Genomic DNA, 24,642 nt, shown 5'->3' with positions numbered 1-24,642 from the left:
AACAGTTATTAAAAGCAACAAGGGAAAAAGGACAAATAACATACGAGGGAACTCCTGTAAGGTTAACAGCTGATTTCTCAGCAGAAACTCTACAAGCCAGAAGGGAGTGGCATGACATATTTAAAGTGATGAAAGGGAATAACCTACAACCAAGATTACTCTATCCAGCAAGGATCTCATTCAGATTTGACAGAGAAATCAAAAGCTTTACAGACAAGCAAAAGCTAAGAGAATTCAGCACCACCAAACCAGCTCTACAACAAATGCTAAGAGAACTTCTCTTAAGTGGGAAACACAAGAGAAGAAAAGGACCTACCAAACAAACCCAAAATAATTAAGAAAATGGTAATAGGAACATACATATTGATAAGTACCTTAAATGTGAATAGATTAAATGCTCCAACCAAAAGACACAGATTGGTTGAACAGATACAAAAACAACACCCATATATATGCTGCCTATAAGAAACACACTTCAGAACTAGGGACACATACAGACTGAAAGTGAGGGGGTGGAAAAAGATATTCCATGCAAATGGAAATCAAAAGAAAGCTGGAGTAGCAATACTCATAGCAGATAATAGACTTTAAAATAAAGACTGTTACAAGAGACAAGGAGGGACACTACATAATGATCAAGGGATCAATCCAAGAAGAAGGTATAATAATTATAAACATATATGCAGCCAACATAGGAGCACCTCAATACATAAGGCAAATGCTAACATCTATAAAAGAGAAAATTGACAGTAACACAAAATTAGGGGGGGACATTAACACCTCACTTACACCAATAGACAAATCATCCAGACAGAAAATTAATAAGGAAACACAAGCTTTAAATGACACAACAGACCATACAGATTTAATTGATATCATAGGACATTCCAACTGAAAACAGCAGATTACACTTTCTTCTCAAGTGCACATGGAATATTCTCCAGGATAGATCACATCTTGGGTCACAAATCACGCCTTGGTAAATTTAATAAAACTGAAGTCGTCATCAAGCATCTTTTCCAACAACAAAGCTATGAGATTAGAAATAAATTACAAGAAAAAAAACCGTAAAAAACACAAACACATGGAAGCTAAAACAATACGCTACTAAATAACCAAGAGATCACTGAAGAAATCAAAGAGGAAGTCAAAAAATAGGTAGAGACAAATGACAATGAAAAAACGATGATCCAAAACCTATGGGATGCAGCAAAAGCAATTCTAAGAAGGAAGTTTACAGCAATACAATCCTACCTCAAGGAACAAGAAAAATCTCAAATAAACAATCTAACCTTACACCTAAAGTAACTAGAGAAAGAACAAACAAAACGCAAAGTTAGTGGAAGGAAAGAAATCCTAAAGATAAGAACAGAAATAAATGAAATAGAAAACAAAGAAAACAATAGCAAAGATCAATAAAACTAAAAGCTGGTTCTTTGAGAAGATAAACAAAATTGATAAACCTTTAGCCAGACTCATGAAGAAAAAGAGGGAGAGGATTCATATCAATAAAATTAGAAATGAAAAAGAAGTTACAACAGACACCACAGAAACACAAAGCATCATAACAGACTGCTACAAGCAAGTCTATGACAATAAAATGGACAGCCTGGAAGAAATGGACAAATTCTTAGAAAGAGGGGCTTCCCTAGTGGTGCAGTGGTTGAGAATCCGCCTGCCAATGCAGGGGACACGGGTTTGAGCCCTGGTCCGGGAAGATCCCACATGCCGCAGAGCAACTAAGCCCGTGCGCCACAACTACTGAGCCCGCATGCCGCAACTACTGAAGCCCGTGGGCCTAGAGCCTGTGCTCCACGAGAGAAGCCACCACAGTGAGAAGCCCGCGCACCGCAATGAAGAGTAGCCCCCGCTTGCCGCAACTAGAGAAAGGCCACATGCAGCAAAGAAGCCCCAACACAGCCAAAAAAAAAAAAAATTCTTAGAAAGATATAACCTTCCAAGACTGAACCAAGAAGAAATAGAAAATATGACAGACAAATCACAAGTAATGAAATTGAAACTGTGATTAAATATCTTCCAACAAACAAAAGTCCAGGACCAGATGGCTTCACAGGTGAATTCTATCAAACATTTAGAGAGGAGCTAACACCCATCGTTCTCAAACTCTTCCAAAAAACTGCAGAGGAAGGAACACTCCCAAATTCATTCTACAAGGCCGCCATCACCCTGATACCAAAACCAGACAGAGATACTACACAAAAAGAAAATTACAGACCAACATCACTGATGAATACACATGCAAAAATCCTCAAGAAAATACTAGCAAACAGAGTCCAACAACACATTAAAAGGATCATACATCATGATCAAGTGGGATTTATCCCAGGGATGCAAGTATTCTTCAATATATGCAAATCAATCAATGTGATACACTATATTAACAAATTGAAGAATAAAATCCATATGATCATCTCAATAGATGCAGAAAAAGCTTCTGACAGAATTCAACACCCACTTACGATAAAAACTCTCCAGACAATGGGCATAGAGGGAACCTACCTCAACATAATAAAGGCGATATACGACAAACCCACAGCAAACATCATCCTCAATGGTGAAAAACTGAAAGCATTTCCTCTAAGATCAGGAACAAGACAAGGTTGCCCACTCTCGCCACTATTATTCAACACAGTTTTGGAAGTCCTAGCCATGGCAATCAGAGAACCAAAAGGAATAAAAGGAATTCAAATTGGAAAAGAAGAAGTACAAGTGTCACTGTTCACAGATCACATGATACTATACATAGAAAATCCTAAAGATGCCACCAGAAAACTACTAGAGCTAATCAGTGAATTTGGTAAAGTTGTAGGATACAAAATTAATGCACAGAAATCTCTTGCTTTCCTATACACTAACAATGAAAGATCGGAAAGAAAAATTAAGGAAACAATCCCATTCACCACTGCAAAAAAAGAAAAAATAACTAGAAATAAACCTACCTAAGAAGGTAAAAGACCTGTACTCAGAAAACTATAAAAAGAAATCAAAGATGACACAAACAGATGGAGAGATATACCATGTTCTTGGATTGGGAGAATCAGTACTGTGAAAATGACTATACTACTCAAAGCAATCTACAGATTCAATGCAATCCCTATCAAATTACCAATGGCATTTTTTACAGAACTAGAACAAAAAAATCTTAAGATTTGTATGGAGACACAAAAGACCCCAAATAGCCACAGCAAACTTGAAGGAGAAAAACAGAGCTGGAGGAATCAGAGTTCCTGACTTCAGACTATACTACAAAGCTACAGTAATCCAAACAATACGGTATTGGCACCAAAACAGAAATACAGATCAATGGAACAGGATAGAAAGCCCAGAGATAAACCCATGCACATATGGTCACCTTATCTTTGATAAAGGAGGCAAGAATATACAATGGAGAAAAGACAGCCTCTTCAATAAGTGGTGCTGGCAAAACTGAACAGCTACATGTAAAAGAATGAAATTAGAACACTCCCTAATGCCAAACTCAAAAATAAACTTAAAATGGAATTAGAGACCTAAATATAAGGCCAGACACTATAAAACTCTTAGAGGAAAACATAGAACACTCTATGACATAAATCACAGCAAGATCCTTTTTGACCCACCTCCTAGAGAAATGGAAATAAAAATAAACAAATGGGACCTAATTAAACTTCAAAGCTTTTGCACAGTAAAGGAAATCATAAACAAGATGAAAAGACAACCCTCAGAATGGGAGAAAATATTTGCAAATGAAGCAACTGACAAAGGATTAATCTCCAAAATATACAAGCAGCTCATGCAGCTCAATATCAGAAAAACAAACAAACCAATCCAAAAATGGGCAAAAGAACTAAATAGACATTTCTCCAAAGAAGATATACAGATGGCCAACAAACACATGAAAGGATGCTCAACATCACTAATCATTAGAGAAATGCAAATCAAGACTACAATGGGGTATCACCTCACACTGGTTAGAATGGACATTATCAGAAAATCTACAAACAACAAATGCTGGGGAGAGTATAGAGAAAATGGAACCTTCTTGCACTGTTGGTGGGAATGTAAATTGATACAGCCATTATGGAGAACAGTATGGAGGTTCCTTAAAAAACTGAAAAAAGAATTACCATATGACCCAGCAATCCCACTACTGGGCATATACATGCACTCCAGTGTTCACTGCAGCACTATTTACAATAGCCAGGTCATGGAAGCAACCTAAATGCCCACTGACAGATGAATGAATACAGAAGATATGGTACATGTATACAGTGGAATATTATTCAGCCATAAAAAGGAACGAAATTGAGTCATTTGTGGAGACGTGGATGGACCTAGAGACTGTCATACAGAGTGAGGTAAGTCAGAAAGAGAAAAGCAAATAGCGTATATTAACACATATATGTCGAATCTAGAAAAATGGTACAGATGAACCCGTTTGCAAGGCAGAAATAGAGAAACAAATAGAGAACAAACGTATGGACACCAAGGGGGGAAGTGTTGGGCAGGGGGTGATGGTGAGATGAACTGGGAGACTGGGATTGAAATATATACACTGATTTGTATAAGATAGATAACTAATAAGAACCTGCTGTATAAAAAATAAAATTAAAAAAAATTAACAAATTGAACAAAAAAGAATGACTCACATTCTGGGGAGATTTTAAATTTTTTTTTAAATGAAATACCAGGTAGAGAGAAAAAAATCATTAAAAAAAGAAAACACACAAAGTGGCTGAATGGATACAAAACCAAGACCCATATATATGCTGCCCATAGGGACTCACTTCAGATCTAAAGATACACAGATTAAAAGTGAGGAAATGGAAAAAGGGATTCCAAACAAATGGAAACAGAAAGAAAGCTGGAATAGCAATACTTAGACAAAACAAACTTTGAAACAAAGATTGTAACAAGAGACAAAGAAGGACATTATTTCATGAAAAAAGTATCAATCCAACAAGAAGATATAACACTTGTAATTATATATGCACTCAACATAGGAGCACCTAAATATATGATGCAAATATTAACAAACATAAAGAATGAAACTGACAGTAACACAATAGCAGGGGACTTTAACACCCCACATACATCAATGGACAGATCATCCAGACAGAAAATCAGTACTGAAACACTGGCTTTAAACAACACATTAGGTCAGATGGACTTTAAATTACACACACACACACACTAGAGTTTTTATATATAAAACATTCCATCCAAGAGCAGCAGAATACACATTCTTTTCAAGTATACATGGTACATCCTCCAGGATGCATCACATGCTAGACTACGAGTCTCAATACATTTAAGAAGAATGAAATTGTATCAAGCATCTTTCCCAACCACAACAGTATGAGAAATATATTCTTATATATATACATATAAGAAAAGAACAGCAAAAACCCCACAAAAATGTGGAGGGTAAACAACATGCCATTAAACAACTAATGGTTTATTGAAAAAATCAAAGAGGAAATAAAAAGATACCTGGAGATAAGTGAAAATAGAAACACAGTGTTTCAAAAATCTATGGGATGCAGCAAAAGCAGTTCTAAGAGAGAAGTTCATGGTGACACATCCTACCTCAGGAAACAAGAAAAACCTCAAATAAACAATCTAACCTTACACCTAAAGAAACTAGAAAAAGAATAACAACCAAAATCCAAAGTTAGTAAAAGGAAAGATATAATAAAGATCAGGGCAGAAATAAATGAAATAGAAACTAAAGAAAAACAACAAAAAAGATCAATGAAATGAAGAGCTGCTTCTTTTAAAAGATAAACAAAATTGATAAACCTTTGGCCCACTCATCAAGAAAAAAAAAAGAGAGCCCAAATAAATAAAATCAAAAAAGAAAGAGGAAAAATTATAACCAAAACTACAGAAATACTAAGGATCATAAGAGATTACGCCAAACAATTACTCACTAATAAAAAAATGGATAAATTCCTAGATGTGCAATCTTTCAAGACTGAATCAGAAAGAAATATAAGAGGGACTTCCCTGGTAGTCCAGTGGCTAAGAGTCCTTGATCCCAGTGCAAGGGGCCTGGATTCAATCCCTGGTCAGGGAAATAGATCCCACATGCTGCAACTAAAGACCCTGCATGCCACAACTAAAAGATCCCACATGCTGCAACTAAAGATCCCACATGCCACAACAAAGATCCTGCATGCTGCAACTAAGACCTGGGGCAGCCAAATAAATAAATATTTTTTAAAAAAAGAAAAGAAAAAGAAACATAAGACATGAGTGGACCAGTTACTAGTAATGAAATTGAATCAGTAATTTAAAAACAAAAAAAAACCTCCTGACAAACGAAAGTCCAGGACCAGATACCTTCACAGATGAATTCTACCAAACAATTAAAGAAGAGTTAATCCCTATCTTTTTCAAACTATACCAACAAATTGAAGAGGAATGCTTCCCAGATCGTTATATGACGCCAGCATCACCCTAATACCAAAATCAGACAGATACTACACACAAAAAGAAAACTACATGCCCATATCACTAATGAACATAGACACAAAAATCCTCAACAAAACACTAGGAAACAAAAATCAACAATACGTTAAAAGGATCATTCACTATGATCAAGTGGGGTTTATCCCAAAGATGCAAGGATAGTTCCACATCTGCAAATCAGTCAACATGATAGAACTCATTAACAAATTGAAGGTTAAAAATCATATGATCACCTCAGTAGATTCACAAAAAGCTTTTGACAAAATTCAACATCTGTGTATGATGAAAACTCTCAACAAAGTGGGTATAGAGGGAACATACCTCAACACAATAAAGGTATATATGACAAACCTAGAGCCAATATCATATTCAATGGTGAAAAGCTGAAAACATTTCCTTGAAGATCAGGAGCAAGACAAGGATGCCCACTCTCGCCACTTTTTTTTTTTTTTTTTTTGCGGTTTGCGGGCCTCTCACCGCTGTGGCCTCTCCCGTTGCGGAGCACAGGCTCCGGACGCACAGGCTCAGCGGCCATGGCTCACGGGCCCAGCCGCTCCGCGGCATGTAGGATCTTCCCGGACCGGGGCACGAACCCGTGTTCCCTGCATCGGCAGGCGGACTCTCAACCACTGCGCCACCAGGGAAGCCCTCTCGCCACTTTTAATCAACACAGTATTGGAAGTCACAGCCCCAGCAATCAGACAATAAAAATAAATAAAAGGAATCCAAATTGGAAAGAAAGAAGTAAAACTGTCACTGTTTGCAGATGACATGATACTATACGAAAATATCCTAAAGATGCCACACACACAAAAAAAAACTGTTAGGGGCTTCCCTGGTGGCACAGTGGTTGAGAATCTGCCTGCCAATGCAGGGGACACGGGTTCAAGCCCTGGTCCGGGAAGATCCCACATGCCACGGAGCAACTAAGCCCGGGCGCCACAACTACTGAGCCTGTGCTCTAGAGCTCGTGTGCTACAACTACTGAAGCCCATGTGCCTAGAGCCCATGCTCCACAAAAGGAGAAGCCACCGCATTGAGAAGCCCGCACACTTCAACGAAGAGTAACCCCCGCTCGCCACAACTAGAGAAAGCCCGCACGCAGCAATGAAGACCCAACACAGCCAAAACTAAATAAATAAATAAATAAACTGTTAGATTAAATGAATTCAGTAAAGTTGCAGGATATAAAATGAGTATACAGAAATCTGTTCAGTATCTAAACACTAACAACAAACTATCAAAAAGAGAAATTAAGAATAATTCCACTTACAACTGCATCAAAAAATAAAATACCTGGGAATAAATCTGAGGAGGTAAAAGAACAGCACATAGAAAACTATAAAACACTGATGAAACTGAAGATGACACAAAGAAATGGAAAGTTTTATTGTTCTCATTGATTAGAAGAATAAATATTGTTAAAATGACCATACTACTGAAAGCAATCTACAGAGTCAAGGCAATCCCTACTAAAATACAAATGGCATTTCCCACAGAACTAGAATGAACACTTCCAAAATTTGTATGGGAACACAAAAAACCTCAAATAGCCAAAACAATTTTCAGAATGAAGAATGAAGCTGGAGGTATCATATTCTCTGATTTGAAACTATACAACAAAGCTACAGGAATGAAAACAGTATGGCAGTGGCACAAAAACAAACACATCAATGGAACAGAATAGAAAGCCCAGAAATTAACACACATTTATTTGGTCAATTAATATATGACAAAGAAGGCAAGAATATACAACGGGGGCAGGGAGGAAGATAGCCTCTTTAATAAGTAGAAAACTGGACAGCTACATGCAAAAAAAAACAAAAAAAACAAAACCAGACTACTTTGTCACACCATACACAAAAGCAAACTCAAAATGGGTTAAAGTCTTAAATATAAGACCTGAAGTCATAAAGCTTCTAGAAGAAAACATAGGCTTGATGCTCTTGGACATGTCTTAGCAATATTTTTTGGATATGTCTCCTCAGGCAAGGGAAACAAAAGCAAAAATAAACAAATGGGACTACATCAAACTAAAAAGCTTTTGCACAGTGAAGGAAACCACCAATAAAATGAAAAGGCAACCTACTGACTGGGAAAATGACATATCATTTGCAAATGATATGTCTAGTAAGGGATTGATATCTAAAACATATAAAGAACTCACACAACTCAGACAAAAACAAACAACTCAATTGAAAAATAAGCAGAGGACCTTAACAGCCATTTTTCCAAAGAAGACACACAGAAGGCCCAAAGGCACATGAAAAGGTGCTCAACATCACTAATCATCAGAGAAATGCTCATCAAAACCATAAGGAGATATCACCTCACAACTGTCAAATGGCTATTATCAAAAAGAAAACAAGTGGGGCTTCCCTGGTGGCACAGTGGTTGAGAGTCCACCTGCCGATGCAGGGGACACAGGTTCGTGCCCCGGTCCGGGAAGATCCCACATGCCGCGGAGTGGCTAGGCCCGTGGGCCATGGCTGCTGAGCCTGTGCGTCTGGAGCCTGTGCTCCGCAACGGGAGAGGCCACAACAGTGAGAGGCCTGCATACCGCAAAAAGAAAAAAAAAGAAAACAGGTAACAAGTGTTGGTGAAGATGTGGAGAAAAGGGAACCCTTGTGCACTATTGGTGGGCATGCAAATTCATGTAGCTGCTACGGAAAACAGTATGGAGTTTCCTCAAAAAATTAAAAATATACTCTATAGTACAGGGAACTCTACTCAATACTCTGTAATGGCCTCTACGGGAAAAGAACTTTTTTAAAAAGTGGACATATGTATATTTATAACTGATTCATTTTCTGTATACCTGAAACTAACACAACATTGCAAATCAACTATACTCCAATTAAAAAAATGTTTTTTAATTAAAAATAGAACTACCTCACAATCCAGCAGTTCCACTTCTGGGTATTTTTCCAAAGAAAACAAAAGCACAAACTTGAAAAGATACAGGTACCTCTATATTCATTGAAGCATTATTTAGAATAGCCAAGATATGGAAGCCACCTAAGTGTCCACTGATAGATGAATGGATATGGATATATATATATATATATATGTATATATACATATATATATATATATATATATATATATAATGGAATATTACTCAGCCATATAAAATAAAGAAATCTTGCCATTTGTGACATAAACCATATGATTTCACTTATATGTGGAATCTAAAAAACAAAACAAATGCACAAAGATAACAAAACAGAGTCAGAGATGCACAGACAAATAGCAGTTGCCAGAGGGGAAGGGGTTGAGAGGATGACTGAAATAGTTGAGGAAGATTAAGAAGTAACAGCTTCCAGGCTTCCCTGGTGGCACAGTGGTTAAGAATCTGCCTGCCAATGCAGGGGACATGGGTTCGAGCCCTGGTCCGGGAAGATCCCACATGCCTCGGACCAACTAAGCCCATGCGCCACAACTACCGAGCCTGCACTCTAGAGCCCACGAGCCACAACTACTGAAGTCCGCGCACCTAGAGCCCATGCTCCGCAACAAGAGAAGCCACCACAATGAGAAGCTTGCGCACTGCAACGAAGAGTAGCCCCCGCTCACCACAACTAGAGAAAGCCCGCACTACAACGAAGACACAATGCAGCCAAAAATAAATAAATTTAATTTAAAAAAGGTAACAACTTCCTTTATAAGTTATAAAATAATAAGTCACTGGGATAAAATGTACAGTGTAGGGAATATAATCAATAATAATATCTTTGCATGGTGACAGTTGGTAACTAGACTTACAGTGGTGATCATTTTGTAATGAACTGAAATAGTGAATCACTATTTTGTGCACTGGCACTAACATAGTTCTGTAGGTCAATTATACTTCAAGAAACAAAGAAACTCATAGAAAAAGAGATCAGATTTGTGGTTACCAGAGGCAAGGGGTTGGGGGAGTGGAAAGTGGATAAGGTGGTCAAAAGGTACAAACTTCCAGTTACAAGTTAAATAAGCACCAGGACGTAATGTACAACATGATTAATATAATTAACATTGCTGTATGTTATACATGAAAGCTAACAGAGTAAATCCTGAGAGTTCTTGTCACAAGGGAAAAAAATTTTTTTTCTTTTTAGAATTTTTAAAAAATTATTTATTTTTGGCTGTGTTGGGTCTTCGTTTCTGTGCGAGGGCTTTCTCTAGTAGCGGCGAGCGGGGTCCACTGTTCATCGTGGTGCACAGGCCGCTCACTATTGCGGCCTCTCTTGTTGCGGAGCACAGGCTCCAGACATGCAGGCTCAGTAGTTGTGGCTCACAGGCTCAGTTGCTCCACGGCATGTGGGATCTTCCCAGACCAGGGCTCGAATCCATGTCCCCTACATTGGCAGGCAGATTCTCAACCACTGCACCACCAGGGAAGCCCTCTTTTTAAAATTTTGATTGGAGTATAGTTGATTTACACTGTTGTGTTAGTTTCAGGTGTACAGAAAAGTGAATCAGTTATACATAAACATATATCCACTCTTTATTTTTTAGATTCTTTTCCCATATAGGCCATTACTGAGGATTGAGTAGAGTTCCCTGTGCTATACAGTAGGCCCTTATTAGTTAATTTTATCTATAGTAGTGTGTATATGTCAATCCCAGTCTCCCAATTTATCCCTCCTTCCCCTTACCTCCTGGTAACCATAAGTTTGTTTTCTACATCTGTAACTCTGTTTTTTTTTTAATAAATTTATTTATTTTATTTATTTATTTTTGGCTGCGTTGGGTCTTCGTTGCTGCGTGTGGGCTTCCTCTAGCTGTGGCGAGTGGGGGCTACTCTTCATTGTGGTGCACGGGCTTCTCACTGCGGTGGCTTCTCTTGTTGCGGAGCACAGGCTCTAGGCACGTGGGCTTCAGTAATTGTGGCATGTGGGCTCAGTAGTTGTGCCTCGTGGGCTCTAGAGCGCAGGCTCAGTAGTTGTGGCCCACAGGCTTAGTTGCTCCACGGCATATGGGATCTTCCTGGCCCAGGGCCCGAACCCGTGTCCCCTGCATTGACAGGTGGATTCTTAACCACTGTGCCAACTAGGGAAGTCCCTGGTCTCCTTTCAATACAACAGAGTGAAAATGGTGATCCCAAAGCTACCTTAATAATAGAGGCTTCCTGAATAGAAACATGGCCCCAGACTCCTCCATGTGCCAGCTTAAAGCAGAGCAGGTCAGCCAGGCTCATTTAGGAACCGCCACCACCTAGGTATTGTCTGTATCTGCCAAGGACAGTTCCTGGAGAAGAGTCCGCCCATTACCCTGCACCATCCATAAGCCTTATCATCATTGTTGAAACCCTATCACAGCTGCATCAAGTAAGAAAAAAGACAAAAAGAACCACTTTCAAAAGCCCAGAATCGAGAGCTGGCAGATACACGGAGTCAGCCAGGAGAACCTCCCTGAGGACGGACTGGGTTGATGATGTGGTGAAGCTTCGTAGAGGGAAAAGTAGTTTTTCCTTCTTCTGTGCTGGGGGAAAAAAAACAGTTTTCCCTACTGTGTGTTTCTTCCCTGTGTGTCTCTTTTCCTTCACAGAGAACACTTCACTTCAGACACTTCTGGTCTCCAGTGTGTGGCAGTTTCTCCCCACACCAGGCAATTCTCTGTGACTCCACCTGGGTTTCCCATGCTTTCACTCAGTGCTGATACACTCTACCTGGAGAGATCCCACAGGTTAAGGGCTCAGTCCCTCAAGACTGACCCCAACCCCCGAACGCACACACACTTCAGACGCCAGTCTCAAGACCAGGCTGTCACCTGTGCTTCTTCTGACCTACCAGCTATAGATCACAGGTTCCCACGACCCCTTCTCCTGGGGTTCCATTAATTTTCCAGAGTGGCTCACAAAACTCAGGGAAGCGCTTACCCACGTTCACCAGTTTAATAAAGGATGTGATAAAGGACACAGACGAACATCCTGATGAAGGGACAAGTAGGGTGAGGAATGTGGGAAGAGGCACGGAGCTTCCATGCCCTCTCTGGGCATCACCCTCCCCACACCTACCCCTGGTCACCAACCCAAAAGCTCTCTGAACTCCAAACAACTGGGATTTTGTGGGGGTTTCATCACAGAGGCAGGAATGGTCATTAAGTCCATTTTCAGCCCTCTCCCTTAAGAGAATGTGGGGCTGACAGTTCCAAGCTTCTTATTATGGCTTGTCTTTCCAGTGACCTGACCTCATCCAGGAGGCATCCATGAGCCCAGAGTCATCTCATTAGAACAAAAGGCACTTCTATGACCCAGGAGATTAGAGGGGTGTCAGGAGCCAGGGGCAGAGACCAACATATATCTTCTATAATCTCGTAAGTCTTTAAACACAACTGGCCCTAAATGTGATGATTTGCCCTCAGACTTGAAAGCCAGGAAAGAGCGTCCTTTCAAAAGGAAATGGGGGATTTTCCCTGGTGGTCCAGTGGTAAAGAATCCACCTTACAATGCAGGGGACACGGGTTCAATCTCTGGCCAGGGAACTAAGATCCCACGTGCCGCGGGGCAACTAAGCCCACGCACCACAACTACTGAGCCTGCGCTCTAGAGCCCACGAGCCACAACTACTAAGCTCATGCGCCTCAACTAGAGTCCACGTGCCGCAAACTACAGAGCCCATGCGCCCTAGAGCCTGTGCGTCACAACTAGAGAGGAGCCCGAGCACCACAACAAAGAGCCCGAGAGCCACAACGAAAGATCCCGCATGCCGCAACTAAGACCTGACGCAGCCAAAAATAAATAAAATAAGTAAGTAATAAGTCTTTAAAAGAAAAAAGGAAACTGGGTTCAAAATGCTTCATGAGGGACTTCCCTCATGAAGGTGACGCAGTGCTTAAGAATCCGCCTGCCAAAGCAGGAGACATGGGTTCAAGCCCTGGTCTGGGAAGATCCCACATGCTGCAGAGCAGCTAAGCCCGTGGGCCACAACTACTGAGCCTGCTCTCTAGAGTCCGCGAGTCACAACTGCTGAGCCCGTGTGCCACAACTCCTGAAGCCCGCGCACCTAGAGCCCATGCTCCGCAACAAGAGAAGCTACTGTAATGGTCCGGGAAGATCCCACATGCCGCGGAGCAACTAAGCCCATGTTCCACAACTACTGAGCCTACTCTCTAGAGCCCGTGAGCCACACAACTACTGAAGCCCACGTGCCTAGAGCCCACGCTCCGCAACGAGAAGCCACTGCAGTGAGAAGCCCGTGCACCACAATGAACAGTAGCCCCCTCTCGCCACAACTAGAGAAAGACCGTGCGCAGCAACGAAGACCCAATGCAGCCATAAATAAATAAATAAATAAATAAATAAATAAATGTTGCAAGCTGACAGTTCATGAAAGATGTAGTTCTAGTACACTATTTTCACACACCTGCCTTAATAACAGGTGAACATGGGCTTCCCTTGTGGTGCAGTCGTTGAGAGTCCGCCTGCCGATGCAGGGGATGCGGGTTCGTGCCCCGGTCCGGGAGGATCCCACATGCCACGGAGCGGCTGGGCCCGTGAGTCATGGCCGGTGAGCCTGCGCGTCCGGAGCCTGTGCTCCGCAAGGGGAGAGGCCACAACAGTGAGAGGCCCGCGTACCGCAAAAAAAAACAACAAAAACAAAACAAAAAAAACAGGTGAACAGGTCACTCGTCTATGTACTTTATGGAGCCTGTTGAGCTTTGAAAATGGGGAAATAATAAATAATCAGTATTAAGTTAAATGATCTTTTTCTAGTGGATGTGATTTTTGTTTTTTAAGGCGTATGAAGTGCTTTTCAAACTCTCATCCCAATGCAGCAAAATACCAATGAACAATTCTTCCCCAGGAGGATCCATGTTAAGTGAATCTCATCGTCAATCAAGTCTTCATCTCGTCTCTTTCCTTATCACTGAAGCATAAATTTCTTGAGAGCAACTGAAATACCAGTCTTGGAACTTTTTTACATAATCTGCTTTTCCTTCCTTCCTACTGTTCAACGGGGAACTGCTCCTCTTTACTAAACAGATATCTGTGTACACCACTGTGTTGCTCTGGGTCAAGATGTGCTTCATCACGAAAGCTTTCAGTGTGTGTGGAATGGGAGAATATAAAAAACAAATCTGCCCAATGCATTTGAGCAGAAGTGCTGGTTCCTATTTAAAGCCTGTCTCTTAACCTGCATATACCAGGATGGGAGCAAAAGATGCCTTAATATGTCACATGTCATGTGCTGGAGACAATGAGGTTGGTAAATGCCTGTTTATCTTCTGTTCTGTGTTTTTATTTTTTTTTTTTACTTTTAATTAATTAATTTATTTTGGCTGCACCGCGTGGTATGTGGGATCTTAGTTCCCCGACCAGGGATTGAACCCGTGTCCCCAGCATTGGAAGCGCAGAGTGTTAACTGCTGGACCACCAAGGAAATCTGTGTTCTGTGTTTTTAGTTGTTTAATAATTGAGGTCTTCTAAATGGTTTGTCATAAAACCACATTTCAAGTTTTGTTTCTTTTCAGAGAATCTTTTCAAGTATTCAAATGTATTTATCACCCTGATCTCTCAATAATAATAGACACAGAAATCTCTCTAATGCTGACCTGTAGTACATGCTTGATTTTAAAAAACTGTTAATAGGGGACACTAATAGAGTAAGTTTCACCAGGAAAAAAATACTGTAATAGAAGAAAACATTTACCTTTATTCATTGCTCAAATGTTTGTGTATGTCACGCCCCAAAAGAATAAGAAAATAATCACAGAATGAGATTTTTAGTAAGTTTCCAGTATATAAACTCATAAAAATAAATCTTGGTGTATTTTGAATCACTAGAAACAAGCAATTGAAAAGTAAAAATTTTCGGGACTTCCATGGCAGTCCAGTGGTTAAGACTCCATGCTTCCAATGCAGGGGGTGAGGGTTCGACCCCTGGTTGGGGAACTATGATCCCACATGTTGCACGGTATTGCCAAAAAAAAAAAAAAAGTAAAATATTTAAATATTAGACCTTTAAAACTAATTGCTACAAAACTAATTTTCTTTAAGTCCTAAATTATGTCTAATTAAGGATATAAGCTGATTTGTGGATAAAGTCCAAAATGTTATCCAATGACCCCACAGTAAAATGAAATAAATGGAGAGATGGGCACATTCTCAGTAAGGGGACTTGATGTCACCATGATGTCGGCTTCTCCCAAACAGGTCAAGAGTTTAAGAAAATTCCACTGGATCTTCAATTCCATTGAAGGTTTGCTTTGGGTTTTGGTCTGGGGGCTGTTTCTGTTTTGTGTGAACTTAAGAAAAACTACTTTTAAAAACTGAAATGGAAGACAAACTTCTAAAATACCCAAGACTTTCTACAGAACAAGGTGGTGGGATTTTCCCTAACAGACATTGAAACTTCTTAAGCTGCAGTGATTAGGACAGGATGGTGTTAACAGAGGGATGGACAAATACACCAGTGGAGAAAAAACCACAACACACTGAAAGAGACCCACATGTTTTCAGCATGTGGATCTACGCCAGAGCACTTGATGCTGGGCAGGGGCCAGATGATGACACTTTGATGGGGCAGTGACCACTGGATATCTACAGGGGAATAAGAAATCTTTTTCCTTATAAGTGCATATACAATAACCAATTCACTGTGGGCTTAACTATGAGACACAAAAGTAGAACACATTGAGAAGTTACAGGTAAATGCATTATGACTCGACAATTGGGGGAGTTTTCTTATAGAGGAAAAATAGAGTAAGCTACAAAGGAAGATGGAGAATGTCAAGTCTATTAAAGTTAAGACGTGTCCATCAAATAGAATAGAGAGAACTGATGGACCACAATCTGAGAGAACATATTTGCCATACCGAGAAATGAAAAAGGTTGAATGTCCAGAGTATGTAAAGAAAGTATAATAAATCAGTAAATATACAAATGAATTACAGGTGAGAAAATGACTGAAAACTATTTCACAGAAGACGAACACCATTTATAAGAAGTGCTCAACCCCAATGGTTACCAGTAAAAACCAATATACAATCACAAGGAGATCCCACTTCGCATATTATGATGGACAAAATTAAGCTGGATACTCCTGAGCTAGGCTGGAACCTGGAAGCTTTGCTGCAGTGCCTGCAACTGGACAACCATCTCCTCCAGCAACAAGATACAAAGAGACTATAAGGGACTTAAAAAACTGCACGGCAGGCTTGGGGCAAATTAGGAACAAGAAGATACAAAAAGACCAAATAATCCAACTGCCACTTCTGAGGAGTCCGGAGCAAAAGCAGGGTACTGCCCATGCACCTGGCACACAGCACCACCAAGGGGGTAGGCACACCACCCAAGCCACCCCTCCGGCACAGCTGCTGGACTAGAGTCCCCCCACCCAATATAACAGAACGCAGCTCACCCCCACCCCGTCCTCAGAGAGTGAGCAAGGAAACCTGTTGCTTGTTTTCGCTCCCTCCTGCTGCCGCAGGAGCCCCAATAAAGCCTTGATTGGAATTTCTTGTCTGGCCTCTTATCAACTTCTGTTGATTCAAGTCCAAGAACCCTGGTCGGTAATACTCCAAGTGCTGGAAATGGCGTAGAATCAACACTAGACTCCAGCCCTCCATCCACACTTCCTAGTATTTTGAAAATATCCATAAGCTACAGTCCTTCAATTTTCCTTCCACGTGTAAAAATTTATATTGCACTGGCATTTGGAGACAAAAATCAAGGAGTATAAATAATAGCACGGCTGATAAATCAAAACTAACCATGAGACAACCCAATCCCCACAGAACTGGATGGAGGATACCACCTGGTGACTCCCTTCCTCTGAAACCAGCACATGTGAAACAGACTGGGGCCAAGAACCACGTAGAAGCATTCTGTGTGCCATTACTGGTGTGGTACGGGTTATATTCACTTATTGCAGATTCAGCAGAAGCAAAATCAAAACGCTGCTCGGTGATGAGGAACAGGTGTAAAGCTGCAAAGAATACCAAAAAGACCAGGATGATGGGCACCCTGGGGGCCGCTCACTGGGAAGTGCTACCAACTGACCAAGGGAATAAATATCTACACCTTCAAGTAATGGAACAAAAGTCTTCAGTACTCACACTGAGTCACATGACACAAGATTCCATCAAAGAAACAAAAGGGAAGAGCAGCCAAGTGTGAGCCGCTCAGATCAGCAGCCTGCTGCCCACGGTGCACAAGGAAACCCCAAGTCAGAAGGTCAAAGCCATCCGAGCTGGGGGGCTGGGATCCCCCTGCTGACACACAGCCTGGCTGGGCGCCCCCAGGGCAGGGGGAGGGACTGAGCGCCTGAGATCAGTGTGGAAATGCCCCCTCCTGAGGACCTCAATTCTCACCCAAGAGGAAACACTCAAGTTGAAGTTCTGACCCAGAGAAGCTCTCCAATTCATCAACCTTCTCAGCGGCAGTTGACCCCAAGGAGCCTTCCCCACGTCTGACCTTCACAGACTCACTCAGGGTGCACACATCACACTCAATCCACCAACTCCTTGGATGAGGCCAAAAGCAAAGGTCAGGAAACAGCTGAGGACAACAAAACCTCGGCTGACAAACCACCCCCAGCCCTTCTGCAGGTGGATCCCCTACCCCATGCTCATGCCATAAACACCTCCTTCTGTGGTGGTTCTACAGTCTGGAGGCCACATGTGTGGGGAGGGGTGGCAGCAAGGGCCCAGAGCACCTTCCTTCACCTCCCTCATAGGCTCAGCTTGTCCCCGCCCCAGGGGATGCATCCACTTCAAGCACTGTGGGTCATTCACAGGAGACAAAGACCCCTGTCTCAGTGTGTAAATGAGAACCTGCAGGATCACTGCTTCCTCCTGCGTTCACGGATAATGTAGGAGAGGGAAATTCTGGGGCACTTTTATGATTTGAGGAACAGGATACTGTTCATCCCTTTCAGAAGACAGGCATCAGTTCACTAATATCCTCATGATGACGAGCTGTAACTCATCTAAAAAGAAGTGAGCAAGTCTCAGTAGCACTGGTCACATTCCACAGAATTTCCATTCACCTCTGTTGTCCAGGTAATAACAGTTAGTGGACCAGATTCAGACAGTGTCAGAATTCTGCACTTTGCATGGAAGAGTCATTACAATTTCTCTGAATCTTTTAAATCCATCTCTCCACCCATTTCACATGAAGGGGTGGGACTGCCTGTATTTCCTGAAATTCTAATGGAAGAGAAAACATTTTCTGTACTGAGACACTTCTCCCCAGAGGCATCTCTGGTTAAGGCCCAAAGGCCCAGAATAATACAAGTCAGCAGGAAAGGTCAAAGACCTGAGACGCTTACTACCCTCACTAAGGAGAAGAAACCAGGCAAAAGAATGCGGAATTTTACACTTGCTGAAACCAGAAGCTGGATCAGGGGAAGCTATTAGTGCTGAGCTGGACCCAGAGGAGGCTGCTCACAGGTGTCAGGGGACAATGCTGAACCCTCCCTGAGCCCTGTGCTCCTGGAAACTTCGATGGAAGGTGAAAGGACCCCCCACCCTTTGGTCTTCTGGAAAACGGCAGGCTGCAAGAAACCACCCCCGTGCCCCACCTGACTCAGATAAGACTCACACGGAGGCCCCTTGTTTATCCAGGACGAGGCCAGACGCAGTCCCCTCAAAGCCCCATCTCCACCTCATCAGTGATTAGCGGAACTGTTCCCCCCACTGACCAAACAGAACAAATGCTTGTTGGCCAAACTTTGGTTCAGCTCCTCTCCTTCCCCCTGACCTGGCCTCACCGCAGCCAGCTGACAGACCCCTAAGGACAGGCTGGCCTCAGGGATCTGCTATCCAAGCATCACACCTGGTCCCTCCTGGTGTTGTTTAAGCCTCTGTGTAAAAGAAACTCTTTGCCCAACTCTTGAGACGCTTGCAGATCTTGGGGTCAGATGTCCCCCTTCCTGCAAAGCCCCCTGTGCCTCATGCAGCAGACCCTTCTCCCCTGCAGGAAATCATTTGAATGAAAGTCTGCCTTTAGGAAATTTGGATTTTTATTTGACACTGGCTTGACCCAGTGTTCACAATTACCCATTTCTTACTCAAACTTTACTTAGGCTCCTGTCTACCCACAGGCCCCTGACTTTGAGTCACCACTCCCTCCCCCCGCCCCCCACTGAGAAGCACTGAGCTGCAGAGCAAACCCTCCCCTCGGCCCCCCTCCCCGACCCCGGGCTGAGAATGCGCTGACCACATGGACGCCCCATTCTGTCAAACAGCCTTGCTCTCACCCTCCTCACCCATAGCCCTTTTCTGTTTAGTCTGAGACCCTGGAACATTTGTGGTATCCGAGCCCTGTCCCTATTCCAAGTCTTTGGAATATTAAAAACAAGACCACAGCCCCAAACGGAATCGGTTATTCTAAGTCCCAAATCACCAAACAGAGACTTAATTACAGTTTCAGCCTCTCCCAGAAACGGAATCTGAAACCAGTCAGTCAGGAATTACCTGGTCAGCACAGTGAAGTGATCTGCCTGACAGACCCCTGCCCTCCGTAGAGTAACCTGGCCACAGACAATCCACTTTTCGCCACTTTCTTTGTCCCGCTCCCTCTGCCTACGGAAGACTTTCATTCCGTACAGCTCCTGGCAGCGCCCTTATAGATATGCTGGATGGGAAGCTGCCAGATTCATGAATTGTTGCATACAGACGTAAGAGCTTCAAAATGTACTCAGTTGGATTCTGTTTTTTAACGGGAATAAAGTTTCTCCTTACCCAATAAGGGTTTGACTTTGTCAGGTCACGGCGCGTTCCCTCACCCCCGCCCCTGACCACTGCCCGGGTCACCTGGTCCTCCCTGGGACCCCCAAGGGACGCATACTCAGGTCGGGACTCCCCCGCCCCCCACGAGAGAACGGGAAAGACAGGACGCCGGGACCCCACCCCGCGGCCGAGGGGGAGACTCGGGTCGGAATCCAGGGGAGCGGGCGCGGAAGACCCGGGCCTGCCTCAGCTCCCAGGCGGTCCTAATCAGCCCCTTCCGTCTCTGGCCCCGGCTCGCGCACTCACCATCTCCGCCCAGGTCCTGGGTGTCCAGGGCGTCCTCCCGCGGCCCCGCAATCTGGGCCGGTGACAGCCACAGACACTGGACACCCGGGTCCGCGCCCCTCAGGTGCGCAGGCGCGCCGAGATGCGCCGAGAGCGACGCCTGCGCGGGCTGGGAGGGCTGGGAGGGCTGGGAGGGCTGGGAGGGCTGGGAGGGCTGGGAGGGCTGGGAGGGCTGGGAGGGCTGGGAGGGCACCCACCCCCGACCCTGATTGGACGGAGCTCCGGGCTTCCGCCCTCTGATTGGACGGTGCTCCAAGCACTCCCCTCCCCGGGGCTTCTGAGTGTACGCTACTCCGTGACCCGCCCCCGGCGCCTTTTAGAAAAGGACTCCAGAACCGGCCCCCGCAATCCTTGATTGGATTGTTCTCCGGGAACCGGCGCTCTGATTGGACGGTACTCCAGGCGCTCACCCTATTGAGGACTCTGAATGTATAGTGCGCGACAAGCTTCCGGGTTCTGATTCGACAATTGTTCAGACCCTCCCCGTCCCTCCGCCCAGTTTCACGGGCTCCACCCTAGCGCTTCTGATTATTTCCCGGGCCCCGCCCCCGTCTCCCTTGATTGGACAGTGTTATAGTCCTTAAGGCCTCACTGATAAGCTGGGACGTTGGTCAGGTCCCTAAGCCGGGCAGAAGTGCTGTTTTCGAGCCCGGGGTCGTGGGCTCCCAGCAGAACTTGTTCCCGGGCAGGCGGACCCGGACCGGGACGTCCTGACTCAGTTTCCCCGCGGAGAGACCCCTGTCCAGAGTCGGGACTGGACAAGATGGGCCGGGAGAGGCTGGTGACCTCCAGGGTCAATGGTCGACCCGGGATCAAAGGTCACCATGTGTCTGTGCCCTTTAAGAACAAAGAAACGTTCGCCTGTAAGGCAGGATCCAGCCGGGTTTGACGTGTGACCTTTGACACCTACCGCCCTCCTGACCCGCCCGCATATCTGGGCTTGACCAAGTTCTCTGTGTCCCATTTCTTACCCCACAGCATCAGGCTCCCTCCCCACAGGAGGGGGGTACCGTTGGGTCGCCCCCACGTCTGAGCAACCCTGAGGTTCAGAGCAAGTCCTTGGTCAGCTTCTCCAGAGAATACGCCACCCAGGGAGCCCTGTCCAGTCCAGCCACACTGACCCGCAGTCCACGCACCGCCCTCACTCGCCCAATTTCCCTCCTCCCTTTCTCACATAGACGAGAAAAGCCCTTTTCTTTGTGGCTGGAGAGGCTGACACATCGCTGAGATCCGAGCCTCAGCCCTGTTGCAACAATCTTTGTGAATAAAATTTCTCTTTAAGTATAGATTAGTTTTTTATTGGACATACTTTTATTTTTTCGGCCGCACCATGGGGCATGTGGGATATTACTTTCCCTACCAGGGATCGAACCCGTGTCACCTGCAGTGGAAGCATGGAGCCCTAACCACTGGACCTCCAGAGAAATCCCATAAACATACTTTTAAAATGATGAATCCTGCAGCTTCCTGAGAGCTTGGTTCTAGGGCCATGTTGCCCAGGGTGATATGGCAGTGGGATATCCTTTCCCAGTGGATACCCATTTGGGTTGACATGCATCCAATTTTTGTGGCTCTATGGTAGAGCCATAGTGGCTGAGCCACTTGCAGAATTCAATGGCAATTGTGGGCCTGGGAGCTTGACTTGCAAATACCTTTCAAATCAAGGTGCACAGCTAGCAAGGGTGATGGCAGCCTCTCTGAATCTGCCATCATTGGACTTAACTGGCACAATTAAAGCCTCAGTTATGGGTGGCTGAATCTAGAAGCTCCCAACAGTCCAAGGTGTTGCCCAGAAGGATGATGAGATGGTTCTGCTGCAAATAGGTTTTAAATCATATGACCAGATTTGGATGTATGTGGTTCATAAGGTATCAGGTTGTTTGCCAATTAAAATACATATGGTTGTATTCTGAGGTTGGAACTCCAGCACTAGCCTGCATGGACTTTAGTCAATAATAATGTATCAGTGATAAAATAAACAAGGTCCTACTGTCTAGCACAGGGAACTGTATTCAACATCCTGTGATGAACCGTAATGGAAAAGAATATGAAAAAGAATGTATATATATATAACTGAATCACTTTGTTGTACAGCAGAAATTAACACATTGTAAATCAACTATACTTCAATAAAATTAAAAACCTTAAAAAAAAAGATTGTGATATTCCAAACTCAACCTCCATAGCTTTTATAACAACCATTCAAATTAAAGAAAAGGTAGTTAAAGAAACAGTCCTCTCAGTATATTGATGGCAATACTAATTTCTGAAATTCCTCCATGAGTGAGGTGTTGCTTCAGGCTTACTATCTTTTTTTTTTTTTTTTTTTTTTTTTGTGGTACGCGGGCCTCTCACTATTGTGGCCTCTCCCGTTGCGGGGCACAGGCTCCGGACGCGCAGGCTCAGCGGCCATGGCTCACGGGCCCAGCCGCTCCGCGGCATGTGGGATCCTCCCGGAACGGGGCGCGAACCCGTGTCGCCTGCATCGGCAGGCGGACTCTCAACCACTGCGCCACCAGGGAAGCCCCAGGCTTACTATCTTAAGGAACAGTTCTAGAAGCATCTCTTTGACCTTTCCCCAACAATATGCCTCAAGGAAACCAAAATGGTAATTTTAGTGGTTAGTAAGTGTATCTATTTCTACAATCCATCCTGAGCCTGAGGAACTAATCTATTTTCGTTATTTTTATAGGGCATTTTGTAATTTATGATTTTGTAAGTTTCTGTGCACAGGCTTTGCACATTTTTCTTGGACTTCAACATTTTGCTTCTGATTTATAAGCGCTTTTAAAACTATTAATTAGGGTTTCTCTGGTGGCGCAGTGGTTAAGAGTCCGCATGCCAATGAAGGGGACACGGGTACAAGCCCTGGCCCAGGAGGATCCTACATGCCACGGAGCAACTAAGCCCGTGCACCATGACTATTGAGCCTGCGCTGTAGAGCCCACCAGCCACAACTGCTGAGGCCCGTGTGCCTAGAGCCCATGGTCCGCAACAAAAGCCACCACAATGAGAGGCCCGTGCACCGCAAGAAGAGTGGCCCACGCTCGCCCCAAATGCAGAGCCCCCTGCGCAGCAACGAAGACCCAATGCAGCCAAAAAAAAAATTATTAACGATATTGCATTTTTGCTATGACAGCATTGAAAACATTTCCAAGTTATTATATCTTTCATCTTATCATTTATGACGTTTTTTATTTTTTTCAAATCTTGTCATCATTCTATTTATAGTTTTTCTTTGGATGTCGTGACTTTCACTCCCTAAGTATACAGAAATACTTACTGATGTTTTCTTTTAGTTTTTTGTTTTTTTTTAGCTGCATTGGGTCTTCGTTGCGGCACGTGGGACCTTCCTTGTGGCATGCGGGATCTTTCATTGCAGCACCCAGACTCTTTGTTGCAGCATGGGCTTCTCTCTAGTTGTGGCGCATGGGCCACAACAAGAGCATGCAAGCTCAGTACTTGTGGCACACAAGCTCTCTAGTTGCGGCGCACGGGCTTTAGAGCACAAAGGCTTAGATGTCCTGCAGCATGTGGGATCTTAGTTCCCCAACCAGGGATAGAACCCGTGCCCCTGCAGAGGAAGCGTGGAGTCTTAACCACTGGACTGCCAGAGGAGTCCCTCTTTTTTTAAGTTTAAATCTTTATCTCATCTGGAATTTATGTGGATGTAAGTAGAAAGAGGGCTGAGATTGAATCATCTCTTGCCATAAATCATCATATACAGTATTTTATTATATCCTTGTGTCTGTTTATAGACTCTCAAGGGTGCATATGTTCATTCCAAGATTTCTCAACAATGGCACTACTGTTATTTTGAGTCAGATAATTCCTTGTTTCTGAGGGCCATTTCAATTATTTGTACTCATTTGTTATTTTAACTGGTGATCTGATCAGAAGTTCTTCCTCATTCTTCATTTACATTTGACTACCTACTCCTTGCACTATTTTCAGAAATTCTTTTATAATTATCTTATTATGAGGCATAAAGTACTTCTTGATGCAAATTTGGTTGGAAATTTCTCTAAATTTTATGGCTAGGTTTAGAGAGACCTGCATCTTTGAACTGAGGAGTCTTCAATCCAACAATGTTATTTATATATCCATGAAGGTGACACCTTTGTCACTTCATCAGGAAACATTTTAAATGTTCTTATATGGATC

At 43.4% G+C, this 24,642-nt stretch overlaps 1 long non-coding RNA gene across 1 annotated transcript in view; it reads right to left on the bottom strand.

Annotated features, from left to right (window-relative positions):
* The window catches only part of LOC307184633, a 30,518-nt gene extending 9,914 nt beyond the window's left edge, over positions 1-20,604 (bottom strand). Inside the window, exon 1 of the long non-coding RNA XR_013827776.1 lies at positions 20,440-20,604. This is a non-coding gene — a long non-coding RNA (uncharacterized lncRNA). The remainder of the gene's footprint in view (positions 1-20,439) is intronic.
* Between the last annotated feature and the right edge of the window lie 4,038 nt (positions 20,605-24,642).

The sequence above is a fragment of the Stenella coeruleoalba genome (assembly GCF_951394435.1).
Source record: "Stenella coeruleoalba genome assembly, chromosome: 3".
Taxonomy (NCBI): Eukaryota; Metazoa; Chordata; class Mammalia; order Artiodactyla; family Delphinidae; genus Stenella; species Stenella coeruleoalba.
This window is presented reverse-complemented; position numbering and strand designations above follow the sequence as displayed.